At 41.7% G+C, this 14997-nt stretch overlaps 1 long non-coding RNA gene across 2 annotated transcripts in view; it reads right to left on the bottom strand.

Moving 5' to 3' along the window:
* The window catches only part of LOC102167708, a 43680-nt gene that overhangs the window by 18482 nt on the left and 10201 nt on the right, over positions 1-14997 (bottom strand). Inside the window, exons 2-3 of one of the 2 annotated variants that reach the window (XR_308345.3) lie at positions 6576-6981; positions 2048-2184 (exon numbers count right to left, since the gene is read on the bottom strand). This is a non-coding gene — a long non-coding RNA (uncharacterized LOC102167708). The remainder of the gene's footprint in view (positions 1-2047; positions 2185-6575; positions 6982-14997) is intronic. The other variant, XR_002339623.1, reaches the window with a different exon arrangement.

Below are 14997 nucleotides of genomic sequence, written 5' to 3'. Positions count from 1 at the left end.
CTTAAGTCTGTCAAGAACATCAAAACAAAATAAGGAAAGTCTGAGAAACTGTCATAGCCTGAGATGAGCCTGAGGCGTCGTGACTGAAAATAATGTGTCCTGGTTGGGATCCTGAAACAGAAAAGTAATATTAGGTAAAAAGTGAAGGAAATGTGGGAGTTCCCGTCCTGGCTCAGGGGTTAACGAACACAATTAGTATCCGTGAAGATGTGGGTTGGACCCCTGGCCTTGCTCAGTGGGTTAAGGATCTGCCGTTGCCATGAGCTGTGGTGTAGGTCGAAGACGCAGCTAGGATCCCTCGTTGCTGTGGCTGTGGCACAGGCCGGCAGCTGTAGCTCCAATTCGACCCCTAGCCTGGGAACCTCCATATGCCATGGGTGCAGCCCTAAAAAGACAAAAGACAAAAAAAAAAAAAAAATTTTAAAGCTAAGGAACTATGAATAAAGTATGAAATGTACTTAATACTATTGACCAATATTGGCTAATTAACTTCAATAAATACACCATACTAATGTGAGACATCACTGACAGGGCAAACCAAGCATGGAGTATTTGTAAATTCACAGTACTGTCTTCAAAACTTTTATGGAAATCTAAAACCACCTTAAAATTAAAAGTTTATGCTTAAAAAATCCTTAAATGTAACATAAAAAGGGAGGAAAACATTCAAAGAAAATATTTAATGTTATTTTAAAAATTAAACACACTGAATTAAACAAAAGGGAAGATCCATTATTGGGTTTCTTACCCAATGCCAAGATGTAATTCAACATTTTCAGTGTAAAAAAATATAGGGTCTCTATTTTAGAAAATTCTGCAGTATATTCAGATTTAATGATATTATTGGGAAATAATATACATGTTTGACTATTTGAAAAATCTAGCATTCTGTAAAGAAAGCACTGTAACTGAAAGCCTAGGAAAATATAAGACAACCAAACCCTCTGAGTTCATTTTGATGAGGTGCATTAGACCAGAGATGAGGCTCAGGCTTGGATTCTGGTTTGTGTGATCTCAGCTAACACTCTAGAAACTTACAGGCCTTAGGTTTCTCCATCTAAATAATAAGTAAAATTATCCTCAACAATCCGTAATGTCCCTTGACTTCCGACTGCCCATCATTCCATCAAGTGTAGTGGGAGAACCAAGAAACACTTTGTCCTAGGGTACAAAGGATTTAGGTTAGAAAGTGGAAAATAGTCTATCAACAGTAAGAGTTGAGTTGCTTGAAGGGGACAATTTTTCAATGTCTTTAGTAATAATCTAGACATTTTATGACTTTTTATCTAAATTTTGTTTAATGTTTTTCATGGTCGCACCCATGGCATATGCAAGTTCCCTGGCCAGAAACTGAATCCAAGCCACAGCTCTGGCAACACCAGATCCTTTAACCCACTGTACTAAGTTGGGGATGGAACCTTCGCCCTCCCAGCAATCAGAGCCACTGAAGTCAGATTCTTAACTCACTGTGCCATAACGGGAACTCTCATGGATCCAATCTTCTCTGTTTTTTATCAGAAACAGAGAAGATTGGCTGACTGCACATACTGTTTTGCCCCTAAAAGTCCCAAAACAAAATATATAGCAGAATTTTAGAACGCTTCCAGAGAATACCCCCAAACCATCACATCCCGAGCAGCATTTGGCATTAGTCTAAAAATATGGACCATTTTTATAGTGCCTGTGTTCTTCAGTGTAAAGATTCATGTAACATGGAGTCTGACCCCATTCCGATGTTTGACCCCCTGATGGCTCTCAGGCGCCACCACTCCCCTTTTCCTCTGCCTCCACCTCTTCTCCCCCACTCCCACCCCACCCCTTGGCCAGCTGATAAGGAAGTCCAGCTCTCTGACACCAGCAGGAAGTTCAAACCCCACAAGCTCTGGGACGCAAGGAGAAATCCTCAACTCCAGCTACCCCCTAATATGTAAAAAGCCAAGCTGGTCTCTGAAGCCTATTTTGGACGGGTTTGGGAGCCTGCTCTGCAACACACACACACCCCCGACACTCCCCCACCCCCACCCTGATCCCCCGCCGAAAGCCTCACCACGTGTGATGAAGTGTTTCAAACCCTTTCGGTGTTTGTGTGGTATCATCAGCCTTGACATCCAAACAAACTAGGGGTGGGATTCCTTCGTGCCTCCACTGGATGACCACAAGAGGAGGGGACATCTTTTTGTTTTCCTGAAACAAACAAGAAAAACTCATTTTCTAGGTGATTCCCACTTAAAATGTCTATGCCACTTGACAAATCATTCTAACAGGATGGCACCTGGAGGTAAAATACGAAAGTAAGTCATGTCTTTAGAAAGAGGAGAAACAGCTGTTTTAAGCACCCAGTTAGGTTTGGGCACAGGTTTATTTAGAAAGAGCGAGAGCCAGACGGCAAGTCCATTTCTATCTGTTAATATACAAACACTAGAAGGTCCGTCAAGGCTTAAGGGCAGCCTCTTAATGATGTAGGCTAGATTCACCGAAACCCATCATTCTTTTCTTTTTTTGGCTGCGCTGGAGGCATGTGGAAGTTCCTGGGCCAGATATCGAACCCGTGTCACAGTAGTCACCCCCAGCTGATGCAATGACAAAGCTGGATCCTTAACCCGCTGTGTCGCAAGAGAACTCCTAGCCCATCAGGCTTGAATGAAAACCGTTCCAAGGGTCTGATCAGTTGACAGAAACTCTGACAAAGAAAGGATTAGCTTAGGCTTTGACCCTCAGGATTTTTAAAATAGAAAAGAGCACAGCTGCATTTTAGATCATCGGAGAGTGTACATTATTTAGCAAGTCCTTTTTATAACCGTTTGCACTACAGGTGCAATAAGAGAATGTTAATTTTATCTGCCAGGGCATGTCCATTTTGTATACGCGTGTGTGTCATCTGATTCTTTCTTAAAAGCCTCTCTTGAAAGCTTCAGTTAAGATGTTTCTTTTGCGGTAAAACTGGGGCAAAATACTTTATTCTAGTCCGTCCTGAGTGGGGTACTTGGGTACGGAAAGCTGAGAATTTTCTCATTAATATTTCTAAGCTCTTGTAATACTTCCATTTTCAGTTGGATTAAAAATAAAAGACATCATAATAGCCCCAACAAAGTATTTTTATCAGGGTAAGAGTAGTAAGTGACTGAGGTGGCTCCATTGGGATTATCGCATTACATTCATGGAAAACCACCAACGCAACCCAGGCGACATTCAAGTTTGCCGGTAAAAGTAATACACAGTTGTCTTGGGCTGAGGTCAGACTAATCTGGATAAGAAAGAAAAATGCTCTAAAAAAAATAAAAGAAAGAATGAAAAGAAAGACAATATTCCCCTTGTTGGCTTGTTTCTCAAATCAGGGCCCAACCAACACGCACACCCCACTGCTTCCTGCTGGCATAGTGGAAATCAATCTGCTCTTTGTAGATATCAAGGAATTGTGGAGGCATGAAAAAGGGAAACGCTGAATAGATCTAATGTAGCTGGAGACAAAGAATTTATGTGATTTGGAAGGAAAGAGCAAGAGGAAAACTAGTCAGGATCTGGGGTGACCAGTCTCCCATTGGAGGGGGTGGGGCACTTTGGGGTCACACAAGAATCCACCCAGCAGCTCAGAGGTCACTCCTGTTTCTACTATAGGTAATGGTTTTAAGTCGCCAACCAAATGCAAATAACTGATTTCCCTTGGGACTAAATTTATGAGGGACTGTCACAAAACACCTGAAATGCAATGGTTCTTAAATGTTCCACTCCTGCCCCCCCCCCCTTTTTTCTTTTTATGGCCACACCTGTGGCAAATGGAAGTTCCTGGGCCAGGGGTCCAAAGGGAGCTGCAGCTGCCAGCCTAAGCCACAGCCATGCAACACCAGATCCAAGTCACATCTGTGACCTGCACGGCAGCTTTCAACAATGCCAGATCTTTAACCCACTGACTGAGGCCAGGGATCAAACCTGCATCCTCACAGATACAATGTCAGGTTCTTAATCCACTGAGCCACAATGGGAACTCCTTAAACATTCCATTTTTAATTAGCCTTTGTATGTGTAAGTGGGTATCATTTACTCATCCTGCCCACAGTTGTGGGAATATATTTTTCCTTCACCTTTTAGGAAACACAAGCTCTGTATAGATCAATGTTAAGGTGTGCATCTGTTTTAGGTCCGAGATACAAAATTGTTTTAATGATGACTGACCCTTGAGCCAGTTTTGACTATTTAAAGTTTTCATTCCATACTAGAGACTAAAACTGAGAGGATTTTTTTTTTCTTTGTAAGTGAACGACCGAAGCATTATTTTGCTGAAGCAATAAACCTCAACTGTAAATCATGCCATGCAGTAAGTAGGTCACCGAAAACTAAAATGATATCAGATATAGTCTAGGATTTCAGTTCAGCAAGATTATCTTTTTGTAATTGCTGTTTTAAAAAAACTCTATTTTTACTAAAAGCTTAGGGGAAAGTTAGAGTGTTTTTAAAGCTATGTTGTAAGCAGAAACTTCTTCTCATGCCAAGTATTTATAAAAACCCATGTGTTCACCTTCTTGCTTTAATCAAGTTGTAGGCTGAATAGAATTTCATTGCCATTCAAGGTTGTGGACCTTGTGGTACCAACGGGGCCACTGTTAACATGGATTTTCAATCAGACACTGATCTTGCCTTTCCTAGACCAACTGTGTATACGATGGAGGAAGCAAAAAATAAATGAGGGAAAATTCTCTATAGGATTCCAGCCAAAGAAGGAAAGACAGAATTAGAATAGGACCACATTGCAACCTTAATGAATGAGTGGCCCTAACCATTAAGCCTTCAGGGCTGCAAACATTTCAGAAAGAGAAGCCACCCTTCAGTATGTGACCCCTGAAGGAAATGCAGCACACTTTCTGTGAAGTCTTCTTGGCTCACCCACCCACCCCCACCAAAGAAATTGAACCTGAACCTGAACAAGCCTTTAAATGTAACACGATATTTATCGGAAATATAAGGAAGAGAGGGAAATTGTATAGGACGCCATGAAGGTGCAATTAGCAAAATCCATCTATGGAACACTCTACAGGATAAACAATCCAGTTTCTTCAGCAAATACATCAGAAGGAATGAAAGGGAGAGAGAGAAAGAGAGGAGGAGGAACCTAATATGGATTAAGGGACAGCTAAGATTAAGAGACCCATTACAAGATATGCTCTTATTTGCATCCTGATTCATTCAAACCAACTAAAAAAGAATGTGACATGTACAGGACTATTGATAATCGACTACATATTTGTTTATAGTTAAGAGACGATTATTATTTCTTTTAGAGGTAGTAACAGTATACTGTTTATAAGAGAGAATCCTTATCTTGTAGAGACATAAGCTGAAACATTTACCTACTTTAAAAAAAAAAAATCAAATTTTGGAGTTCCCGTCGTGGCTCAGAAGTAACGAACCGGACTAGGATCCATGAGGATGCAGGTTCAATCCCTGGCCTGGCTCAATGGGTTAAGGATCTGGCGTTGCCGTGAGCTGTGGTGTATGTTGCAGTTGTGGCTCAGATCCCACACGGCTGTGGCTGTGGTGTAGGCTGGCAGCTGTAGCTCTGATTCGACCCCTAGCTTGGGAACCTCTATACGCCATGGGTGTGGCCCTAAAAAGACCCAAAAAAAAGTTATAAAAAAATCAAGTTTTATTTGGAAGTTCCCATCGTGGCTCAGTGGTTAACGAATCTGACTAGGAACCATGAGGTTTCGGGTTCGATCGCTGGCCTTGCTCAGTGGGTCAAGGATCCAGCGTTGCCGTGAGCTGTGGTGTAGGTCGTAGATTCGGCTCAGATCCCGAGTTGCAATGGCTGTGGTGTAGGCCGGCAGCTACAGCTCCGATTAGACCCCTAGCCTGGGAACTTCCATATGCCCTAGAAAAGACCAAAAAAAAAAAAAAATCAAGTTTTATTTGACCACATATTTGGGGGATTACTTCCAGGAATTTTCCCTGATTATTCCTCTCCACCCTCCCCCAACCCCTGAGTTTCCCTCCATCACAGCACAGTGATTCCTCATACACAGCTCCATATTTGCACCTACATCCTCCATAGTAATCTCTTCAAGCAAGTCTCTTTGCCACTAGACTGAGCATCATAATTAATCACATCATGATTGACCCGGTATCCCCAATGCCCGGCACGTGGTGAGTCAACAAATGAGTGAATGCGGGGATGATTCATTTCACTTTCAGCTATGCATGCATCCAGCAGCCATGGAAGGTTTTTCCTCCTTTTTTCCACTTTATGAAGGTGTAAATGGCAAACAAAATTGTGATATATTTAATGTGCACAATGTGATGATTTGACGTAGCCACTGGGTCTTGAACTCTCCAGAGCAGATACTAACAGGCAACAGAACCACCACACCAAAACACCTCACTGTTTTAGCCAAAGAGGCAATGATGGATGATAATAATAGTGAACTCTTATGGCCCAATTCCTACATGCCAGGCACTGTTCTGAGCATTTTACAAATTTTAAATCACATTTCACAACAACGTATGATAAGATCTATTACAATCACCCTCTTGCAGAGACGACAAACCCGAGGCACAGAAATGGGGGCAAATGCCCAAGACCTCACCTTTTAAGGGGCAGACCAGGGAGTCCGGCCGGAAGTCTGGCTCCAGAATATCCTTGCTTGACCACACTCAACACCACCCCTAAGATGATGACCAGACTCCTGCCAACCTAAGGCCACGGACTTCACAGAAAACAGAAACTCAGCCATGGCGGTTCCAAGCACCCAAGTCATAAGTGATTACTTCATCCCAACCAGAGAACACGCCGAAAGAAATGCAACCTTCGGAAGAGACATAATTAGCATGTCGTGATCAGAGTAATTTGACCTTCTTCAGGTACTTAGTGGAGCCAATCAAGTTGCTTCACGCTTGAGTCCAGAGAGTTTGCGCAGCTAGTCAAAGTGCGTCCTTGCGTAGGATGAGGTCAGAAGCGGCACTGGCCCCATCCGGGAGGCATCCATCATCTGGCTGGGATCAAAAACAGATTCCCAATTTAGCTCTTTCCTTTCCACCTCTTGTCCCCATAGGGGTATGCGTCCTTGTTTGGAATAATATCACAGTTAATCAAGGTTACAAAAACACTGAACATTCCTCCCTTGCTGGAGGAATCTGGGGTTGGTCAAAATCATTGTCGAACAAAATATCCAAGATAGAGTGGGACAGAATTTACTTGACCCCCCCCTCCCCTTTTTTTTTTTCCCAAGGAAGAAAGAGTCTAACTGACTCCAGGATTCTTGGCTCGGCCATTACTCAAGCCACAAATACTCCAGTTATCCAATGAGTCAGCGGCCTTCACCACACTTTAAATAAAGGCCTTCTATCATGATATTTTACACATGTGTTTTACTCCCAATTGTGTACCCTATAAATGCTAAGCTGTTGAAATTTCTTTCCTCATTTCTTTCTTCAGAGATCTGCCCCAACAGTAATTTCGGGACAACTATGGCCTATTTTCTACTAAGGCCCAAACAATACACATTCCACTTCATTCAACGGAGATTTCCGGTAGCCAATCTTAGCATTTCTCCTTTTCTTTCCTTCTTTTCTCTTTTTTGCATTTATTTATTGTGGTAAAATATACATACATAAAGTGTGCCATTTTAGCCATTTTTAACTGAGCAGTTCAGTGGCTCTAATAGATTCACTTTGTCCGGCAACCACCACATACCATCCTTCTCCAGAACTTTTATCATCTTCCCAAACTGAAACTCTGAACCCATTAAACACCGACTCGCCATCCCTCTACCTAATCCCTAGCGGTCACCATCCTACCTTCTGTCTCTGTGAATTTTTCCTTTGCTTTTCTGATAGTTTCAATAAACGTGATAATCATTATAAGGGTAGTGGGTTACTAAAGCAAGAATGCCTGTATCTTTTTATACTTAATTTTCTACTTTAAAACATTCAGTTGTTAAATTTGTAAATGCCATTGGTTTTGATTCTGTTTCAGTCCACTTGCCCAAAAGACTGCCTGAGGTGCATTTTTATGGTTCTTAACATAATCAAATATTGGACAGGAAAGGAAAAGGGGCTCTCTTTCAAAATAAAAGTGTGCCAGAGAAATAAGCTGCACCATTGGTTTATTAAATGTGGGGTTTTCTTTTTTTTTTTTTTTTTTTTTTTTTTGTATTTTTAGGGCCGCACCCACGGCATATGAAGGTTCCCAGGCTAGGGGTCGAATCAGAGCTATAGCTGCTGGCCTGTGCCACAGCCACAGCAATGCCAGATCCGAGCCACATCTGCGACCTACACCACAGCTCACGGCAATGCCAGATCCTTAACCCACTGAGCAAGGCCAGGGATGGAACCCGCAACCTCATGGTTCCTAGTCAGATTCGTTTCCGCTAAGCCATAACGAGAACTCCTTTTTTCATTTTTTTTAATTTAAGCATAGTTCATTTACAAGGTTGTGTCGATTTCTGTTTACAGCAAAGTGACCCCGTCAAACATATGCATACCTTCCTTTTCTTACATTATCTTCCATCATGGTCTATCCCAAGAGACAGGATACAGTTCCATACACTATGCAGTACCATCTAATTGCTTATGTAATAGTTTGTATCTACTAAGCCTAAATTCCCTGTTCATCTCACTCCCTCCCCCTTGGCAACCACAAGTCTGTTGTTCTCTGCCTATGAGTCTGTTTCTGTTTTGTAGATAGGTTCATTTGTGCCACATTTTTAGATCCCACATAGAAGTAACATCCTATACCAATGGTTTTTAATGATGTGTCTTTGGAAGGCATCTCTCTTCTTGAATACAGCCATGGATGATTAAGAATTTTCTAAGTTTGAGGCAGTTGATTGATTTCCCATTAAAAAGCTCTACTCACTTATCAAGTTTTAAAATAAGTAACGCTTCCCCTCTCTCACATGTCTTTGAACAACACATCAGAAGACATGCAAAAGGGAAGAATCAGGGAGAATTAAGTCAGTCAGACATGAGCAACCAGTCATGCAACTTCTCAGCCCCTGAGGGCAAATAGTGAAGCAGGAATAATGATTGTTCTGTGTTAAGGGCCAAGGGAATGGAAGGCGGCACCTGGTTTCTAAGGAAAAGGGCAGGTGCCAAGTCCAGTAGCAGGTGAAGAGGTAGCCCAGTTAACATGTATGACTTTGGGCCTAAGGAGCAAATTCTTGAGGAAAGAGTGATTTTTTTTTTGTTCTCTTACAAATTGGAAGGAAAAAGAGACTTTGAATAGTAAAATCGATTGAAAATTCCTCGTTTGTAATAAAGTAGAAATAAAAAGGGGGCAGGGGCTAGTGAGGAATGCGGATGTCATTCTTCAATGCGTTTTCAAGGGTCTAATTAATTTTTAAAAATTGTTGTTGAAATGTAGTTGATTTATAATTCTCTGTTATTTTTAGGTGTGGAGCAAAGGGATTCAATTATACCATATACATATAAATCTATTCTTTTTAAGATTCTTTTCCATTATAGGTTATTACAAGATCTTGAGTAGAGTTCCCTGTGCTATACAATAGGTCCTTGCGGTTATCTATTTTATATATTGTAGTGTGTCTATTTTAAAACCAATCTCCTAATTTATGCCTATTCCCCACCTCTTTCCCCTTTGGTAACCATAACTTTGTTTTCTGTGTCTGTGGGTCCATTTCTGTTTTGCAAATGACTTTTTTTAGATTCCACATATAAGCAGTACCGTTTAATATTTATCATTCTCTGTCTGACTCACTTCACTAAGTGTGAGAGTCTCTAGGCCCATCCACGTTGACGCAAATGGCATTATTTCATTCTTTTTAATAACCGAGTAATACTTCATGTGTATACAAACCACATTCAAGGGTCTAATATAATAAAATGGCTTTTATTATCATTAGTGTCTTGTTTTAGAAGTCTCTTGCCTTCAAATATTGGAGTGACACTACATGTACTTTAAAGAACTTGAAACAACTTTTCTAAGTGCTGTCTTTTTTTTTTTTTTGTCTTTTTTTTTGCTATTTCTTGGGCCGCTCCCGCGGCATATGGAGGTTCCCAGGCTAGGGGTTGAATCGGAGCTGTAGCTGCCAGCCTATGCCAGAGCCACAGCAACGCGGGATCCGAGCCGTGTCTGCAACCTACACCACAGCTCACGGCAACGCCGGATCGTTAACCCACTGAGCAAGGGCAGGGACCGAACCCGCGACCTCATGGTTCCTAGTCGGATTCGGTAACCACTGCGCCACGACGGGAACTCCCTAAGTGCTGTCTTTTATTAAACACATGTAACGCATTAATTATCATTGATATGCAGTGTGTGTGGGTATGAGCATAGAGAGAGACTTAAAAAGTGAATGGAAAAAATACCACTGCTTTTGGGTATTACTCGCCCGATAGGCAAAATATGAAGAAAGAGGACTTTGAGTGAAACCCTCCTTAGGATAAAAGGCCAAACATTGATCATTCAATAGTCCCCCAACCCCTTCAATTTAGCCCTGAGAACATTCCTGGTGGGGTAATTACAGGGAACATTCTATGAGAACAGTCTCTGCTCACCATTCGCCTTGCTAATTATCCTTCCAGGGAGCAGAGTTTTGCCCGGAGCTTCTTCCATCCAGACCCTCAATCACTTTCCTCTGAGGAAAGCATTCATCTTTTCCTCCCATCCCAGGCTTAAAACTGTTTTGAATTGTTTTGCTAGAGGCTCTTGACAAGTCTAAAAACAATCATATATTTGGTGTGACTTTCTCTCTTGAAGGCCAAAAGAAGAGATATTCCAGAGCTTTCAAACGCCTTTTCAATGACAACCCCAAAGAGTCACTGTTCTTGAAAACTGATCAAAATCCCAAACAGTTTTGTAGGAAATCTATCACCCAGAACCACCAAACATTTGCTGAAATAAAACAGAATATTGATGGAAAAAAACCAAAAAACAAAAAACCTTGCCCATCAAACTAAAAGGATAAAAGGATCTGATGATGAGGTGGACAAAGCCTAGAGCGCTTAATCTTTTTAGACAAAACAACCGTAAAGCTCAAGTCAAACATTTCCATTTTTCATACACAGACTGGACACAGCTAAGCTGTTCCTGTCTATGGCAAGTGTTTTTTCCCTTGCTTTTCCTAACATCTAAATGTAATCTCAAAGCCAACACAGTATCTCAAGTCCCAAATGTTGTTTCTCTGTTGGATCCAGTCCTCTCCCCAGCTGAGAAGTTCATCATATCCCAATTTAGTAGCTATTCTTTTTTCCTTTGCAGTAAACATCGTTATAGACACAAACACACAGCGCAGGTAGTGAGAACATCGCTGCCAAAAATATCACAAGCATCCCCCGAGCAGACTTCCTTTTTCTGACTTCCTTCAGGATTTCAGGGACGTGTGAGCACCGGCCTTGCACATGACAAAGCACACTGTGGTCTTTCATTGAAGAAATGTCCCTCTCATTTTCCTGCTCCAATGACTGTGTCTAGGGCTGGGGGCCGTGAGCTGGTGACCTGGATCACCAACTGGTACAGGGATGAGTGGCCATTAAGCAGAGAGAAGAGGTCATTTGTAAAGGAAATCTGCAGGGGTTAAGTATCTTGCTCAGCAAGATGTAATGAGTATCCAATTCACACAGAGATCAATTGTTACAATAGTTTATTGGCTAACAGAACATGAACAGCTTTGGAAGGGAGGAGAAAATGTGCCCTTTCTCCCTCCCAGCTAGCTGGCAGCCAGCGTTCTGACTTCTTGGAGTGGATGCCACACAGCCAGGGGATTGCCTCTCACGCCCTGGGTGTCACCAAGCCCCCAGCCTGGGCTTTGCGACAGAAAAGGGATTTATAAGCAACACACAGTACACATTTTAACCTTTTAGATTTTTGTTATTCCACTTGGTTTTTGGTTGGTTTTTTTTGTTTGTTTTTGGCTTTTTTTTTTTGCTTTATAGGGCCATACCTGTGGCATACGGAGGTTCCCAGGCTAAGGGTCAAATAAGAACTGCAGCTGCTGGCCTACGTCAGAGCCACAGCAACGCCAGATCTGAGCCACGTCTTCGACCTATACCACAGCTCACGGCAACGCCAGATCCTTAACCCACTGAGCAAGGCCAGGGATCGAACCCACAACCTCATGGTTTCTAGTCAGATCCATTCCCTCTGTGCCACAATGGGAACTCCTCCACTCACTTGTTATTCCCCTCTTTCATAAGAAGGAAAAGATAACTCTATTTATTTATTTATTTTCCTTCTTAGGGTCGCACCTGAGGCATATGGAGGTTCCCAGGCTAGGGGTTGAATGGGAGCTACAGCTACTGGCCTATGCCACAGCCACAGCAATGATGAATCTGAGCCATCTCTGTGACCTGCAGCCCAGCTCACGGCAACGCCAGATCCTCAACCCACTGTGCAAGACCAGGAATTGAGCCTGCAACCTCATGGTTACTAGTTGGATTCATTTCTGCTGCGCCACAGCAGGAACTCCAACTCCTTTTTAAAAGTTCTCCTAGGAGTTCCCGTCGTGTTACAGCAGAAATGAATCTGACTAGTATCCATGAGGTTGCGGTTTCAATCCTTGGCCTTGCTCAGTGGGTTAAGGATCCGGCGTTGCCATGAGCTGTGGCGTAGGTCGCAGATGCAGCTCGGATCTGGCGTTGCTGTGGCTTTGGCGTAGGCCAGCAGCTATAGCTCTGATTCCACTCCTAGCCTGGGAAACTTCATATGCTGCGGGTGCAGCCCTAAAAAAAGAGAAAAAGACAGAAAAAACAAAACAAAAAAAGTTCTCCTAATGCATATCTCAGGATACCAACTAGAGCCAAAGATAATTACATCTTTCCATGTTTTAAAATCTGATCACTGCATATAATCATGAATACTTGGAGGTTAAAGGCTAAGACCAATTGGTCTGCATGATCCCCAAGGTCCTGGCAGAATCACTGGCACATAGCTGGTTTTGAATGAATCTCCTTTGTGTTATTGTTCTTATTTAAAAAAACAAACCAACACCACATTTGAACCTTTTCCTTTTCTTGTCCACTTTGTTCATTTCCAACAGTTTCCTCTTCCTTCAATTCTCTAGCTCTCTACTACCTCTGTTTTCTTTCTTCCTCTTTGTACTCATCAATCTGTCTCTCCCCTCTTCCTTCCAATTTTATTTCATAAGGTGTCTGTCTTCTGTCCTTAACTCCAGCTCACAGAATAGGTCTTAAAAGTTATGATGGAAACTAGCAGGTGCTTCCTGAAGAAATTGATGAATAGATGAATGAAATGCCCATTTCCTCAGATAATCTGGGTCTGCTCTGAAGACTCAATACAGAAGAATGCGAGGGAAAAATCATGGAAAAGTGAAAGAGAAAGGATTCTGTTGGAAGAGAAATGGATTCTATTGGGAGAGAAGACTGGCCAGTTGCCCACTATCTGGTTCTTGACTAAAGGGAAGGAGAGGGGACTGACTTGTTGAAATAATTGACAAATCATGCCCAGCTGCAGGAAATGAGCAAGCACATAAGAAAAAGTCCCTACAAGAAATAATGACAGAAAATAAATAATCATATGCCAAACAAAAGTTACCAGCTCTCCAGGAAAACCCATTCATAAATCGGAACAAATGAGTGTTTGTCTATTTAATAAAATAGAAAGATCACTCCACGTGTAACCTGTACAACAAAGACCGCAGCACAGGCATCAGACAAAAGATGCGGGGTGGAGGTGGGGGCGACACTTCTGTGAAATCCACAGCCAAGAATAAAATCACTTCACACAGCCAAGAGGCCCACCACCCTACAGGGGTCTCCTGCATACATCCAACTATCAAAACAGGTATCAAAATATTCTGTAATAAGAAAGAGTTTGCCAAGGCAGAAGGATTACATTTTTTATGAGGAGTAACATCTATAAATTTTTTCTTGGTAACTAAAAATAAAAAATCAGTAACCATATAGCCTTATCCCTACTTTTCTTTTCTTTTTTTTTGTGGGGGGGGCCTTTTAGGGCTGCACCAGAGGCATAGGGAGGTTCCCACGCTAGGGGTCAAATCAGAGCTGTAGCTGCTGGCCTATACCACATCCATAGCAACGCCAGATCCTAAACGAGTCTGCAGCCTACACTATAGCTCATGGCAATGCCGGATCCTTAACCCACTGAGTGAGGCCAGGGATCAAACCTGCATCCTCATGGCTAGTCAGATTAGTTTCTGCTGAGCCACAGTGGGAACTCCTACCTTTTTTAAAAAAAACAATTTACTTCTTCTGTTATATTCAAGACTTTGATCTATGGGCTCCATGAAGTTCCTCCTTTTTTTGACTTTTATTTCCTTTAAATTTCTTAGGCTAACTCAAATCACATCAACTTCACAGGTTTTCAGATGATGATAAGAACTTCTAAAACAAATTCATGGAAGGAATATGCTTTTATCGACTACATTCATACTCAAGACTACACTCTTTATTGCTACTGCTCTTCTGCTTCCTAAAGAGTTTAACTTAAAGTGAATCTTAGGAGGTAAATCTTCAGAGAAAATTAAATATTCTCCAGAGTGAACCCTACTCTGGCACTGGTGAACTTACACATTCTAAAAACCAGTTTTCCAAAGAGAAACAAAAGGTACTAAACTCAAACCCTGTTGCTTTATTTTAGGTAATTCTTTAAGCCAGAATAAGCTCATTCATGGATCATTTTTCTCTTCTTAAAATATCAAAGCACTTTACAGAGATGTATTAATTTAGCCTCATAAAATCTTTTTTTGCAGGGGAAAAAATCACATCTGTTTACAGAACAAAATTTTAGTTTTCTCCTCTGTTTTTTTTCCCTTTCTGTCTTTCCTTATTTTTTCTTTCCTTTTTTCTTTCTTTCCTTTCTTCTTCCTTCCTTCCTTTTCTTTCTTTACTCCTCTTTCTTTCTTTCTCCTTCCTTCCTTCCTTTCCAGTGGTAAACCAAAGATGACAGGTAGCTCCAAACAAGGTGATGTGTTGGAGAGAAGGTGATAGATAAGACTACTGTTTACTCTTACTAGGAAATAGCCAGGCTGGCCTTCACCTTCTCTTTATGGAGCAAGGTGATTCAGAAGG

Source organism: Sus scrofa, chromosome 16 (assembly GCF_000003025.6).
Source record: "Sus scrofa isolate TJ Tabasco breed Duroc chromosome 16, Sscrofa11.1, whole genome shotgun sequence".
Classification (NCBI taxonomy): Eukaryota; Metazoa; Chordata; class Mammalia; order Artiodactyla; family Suidae; genus Sus; species Sus scrofa.
This window is presented reverse-complemented; position numbering and strand designations above follow the sequence as displayed.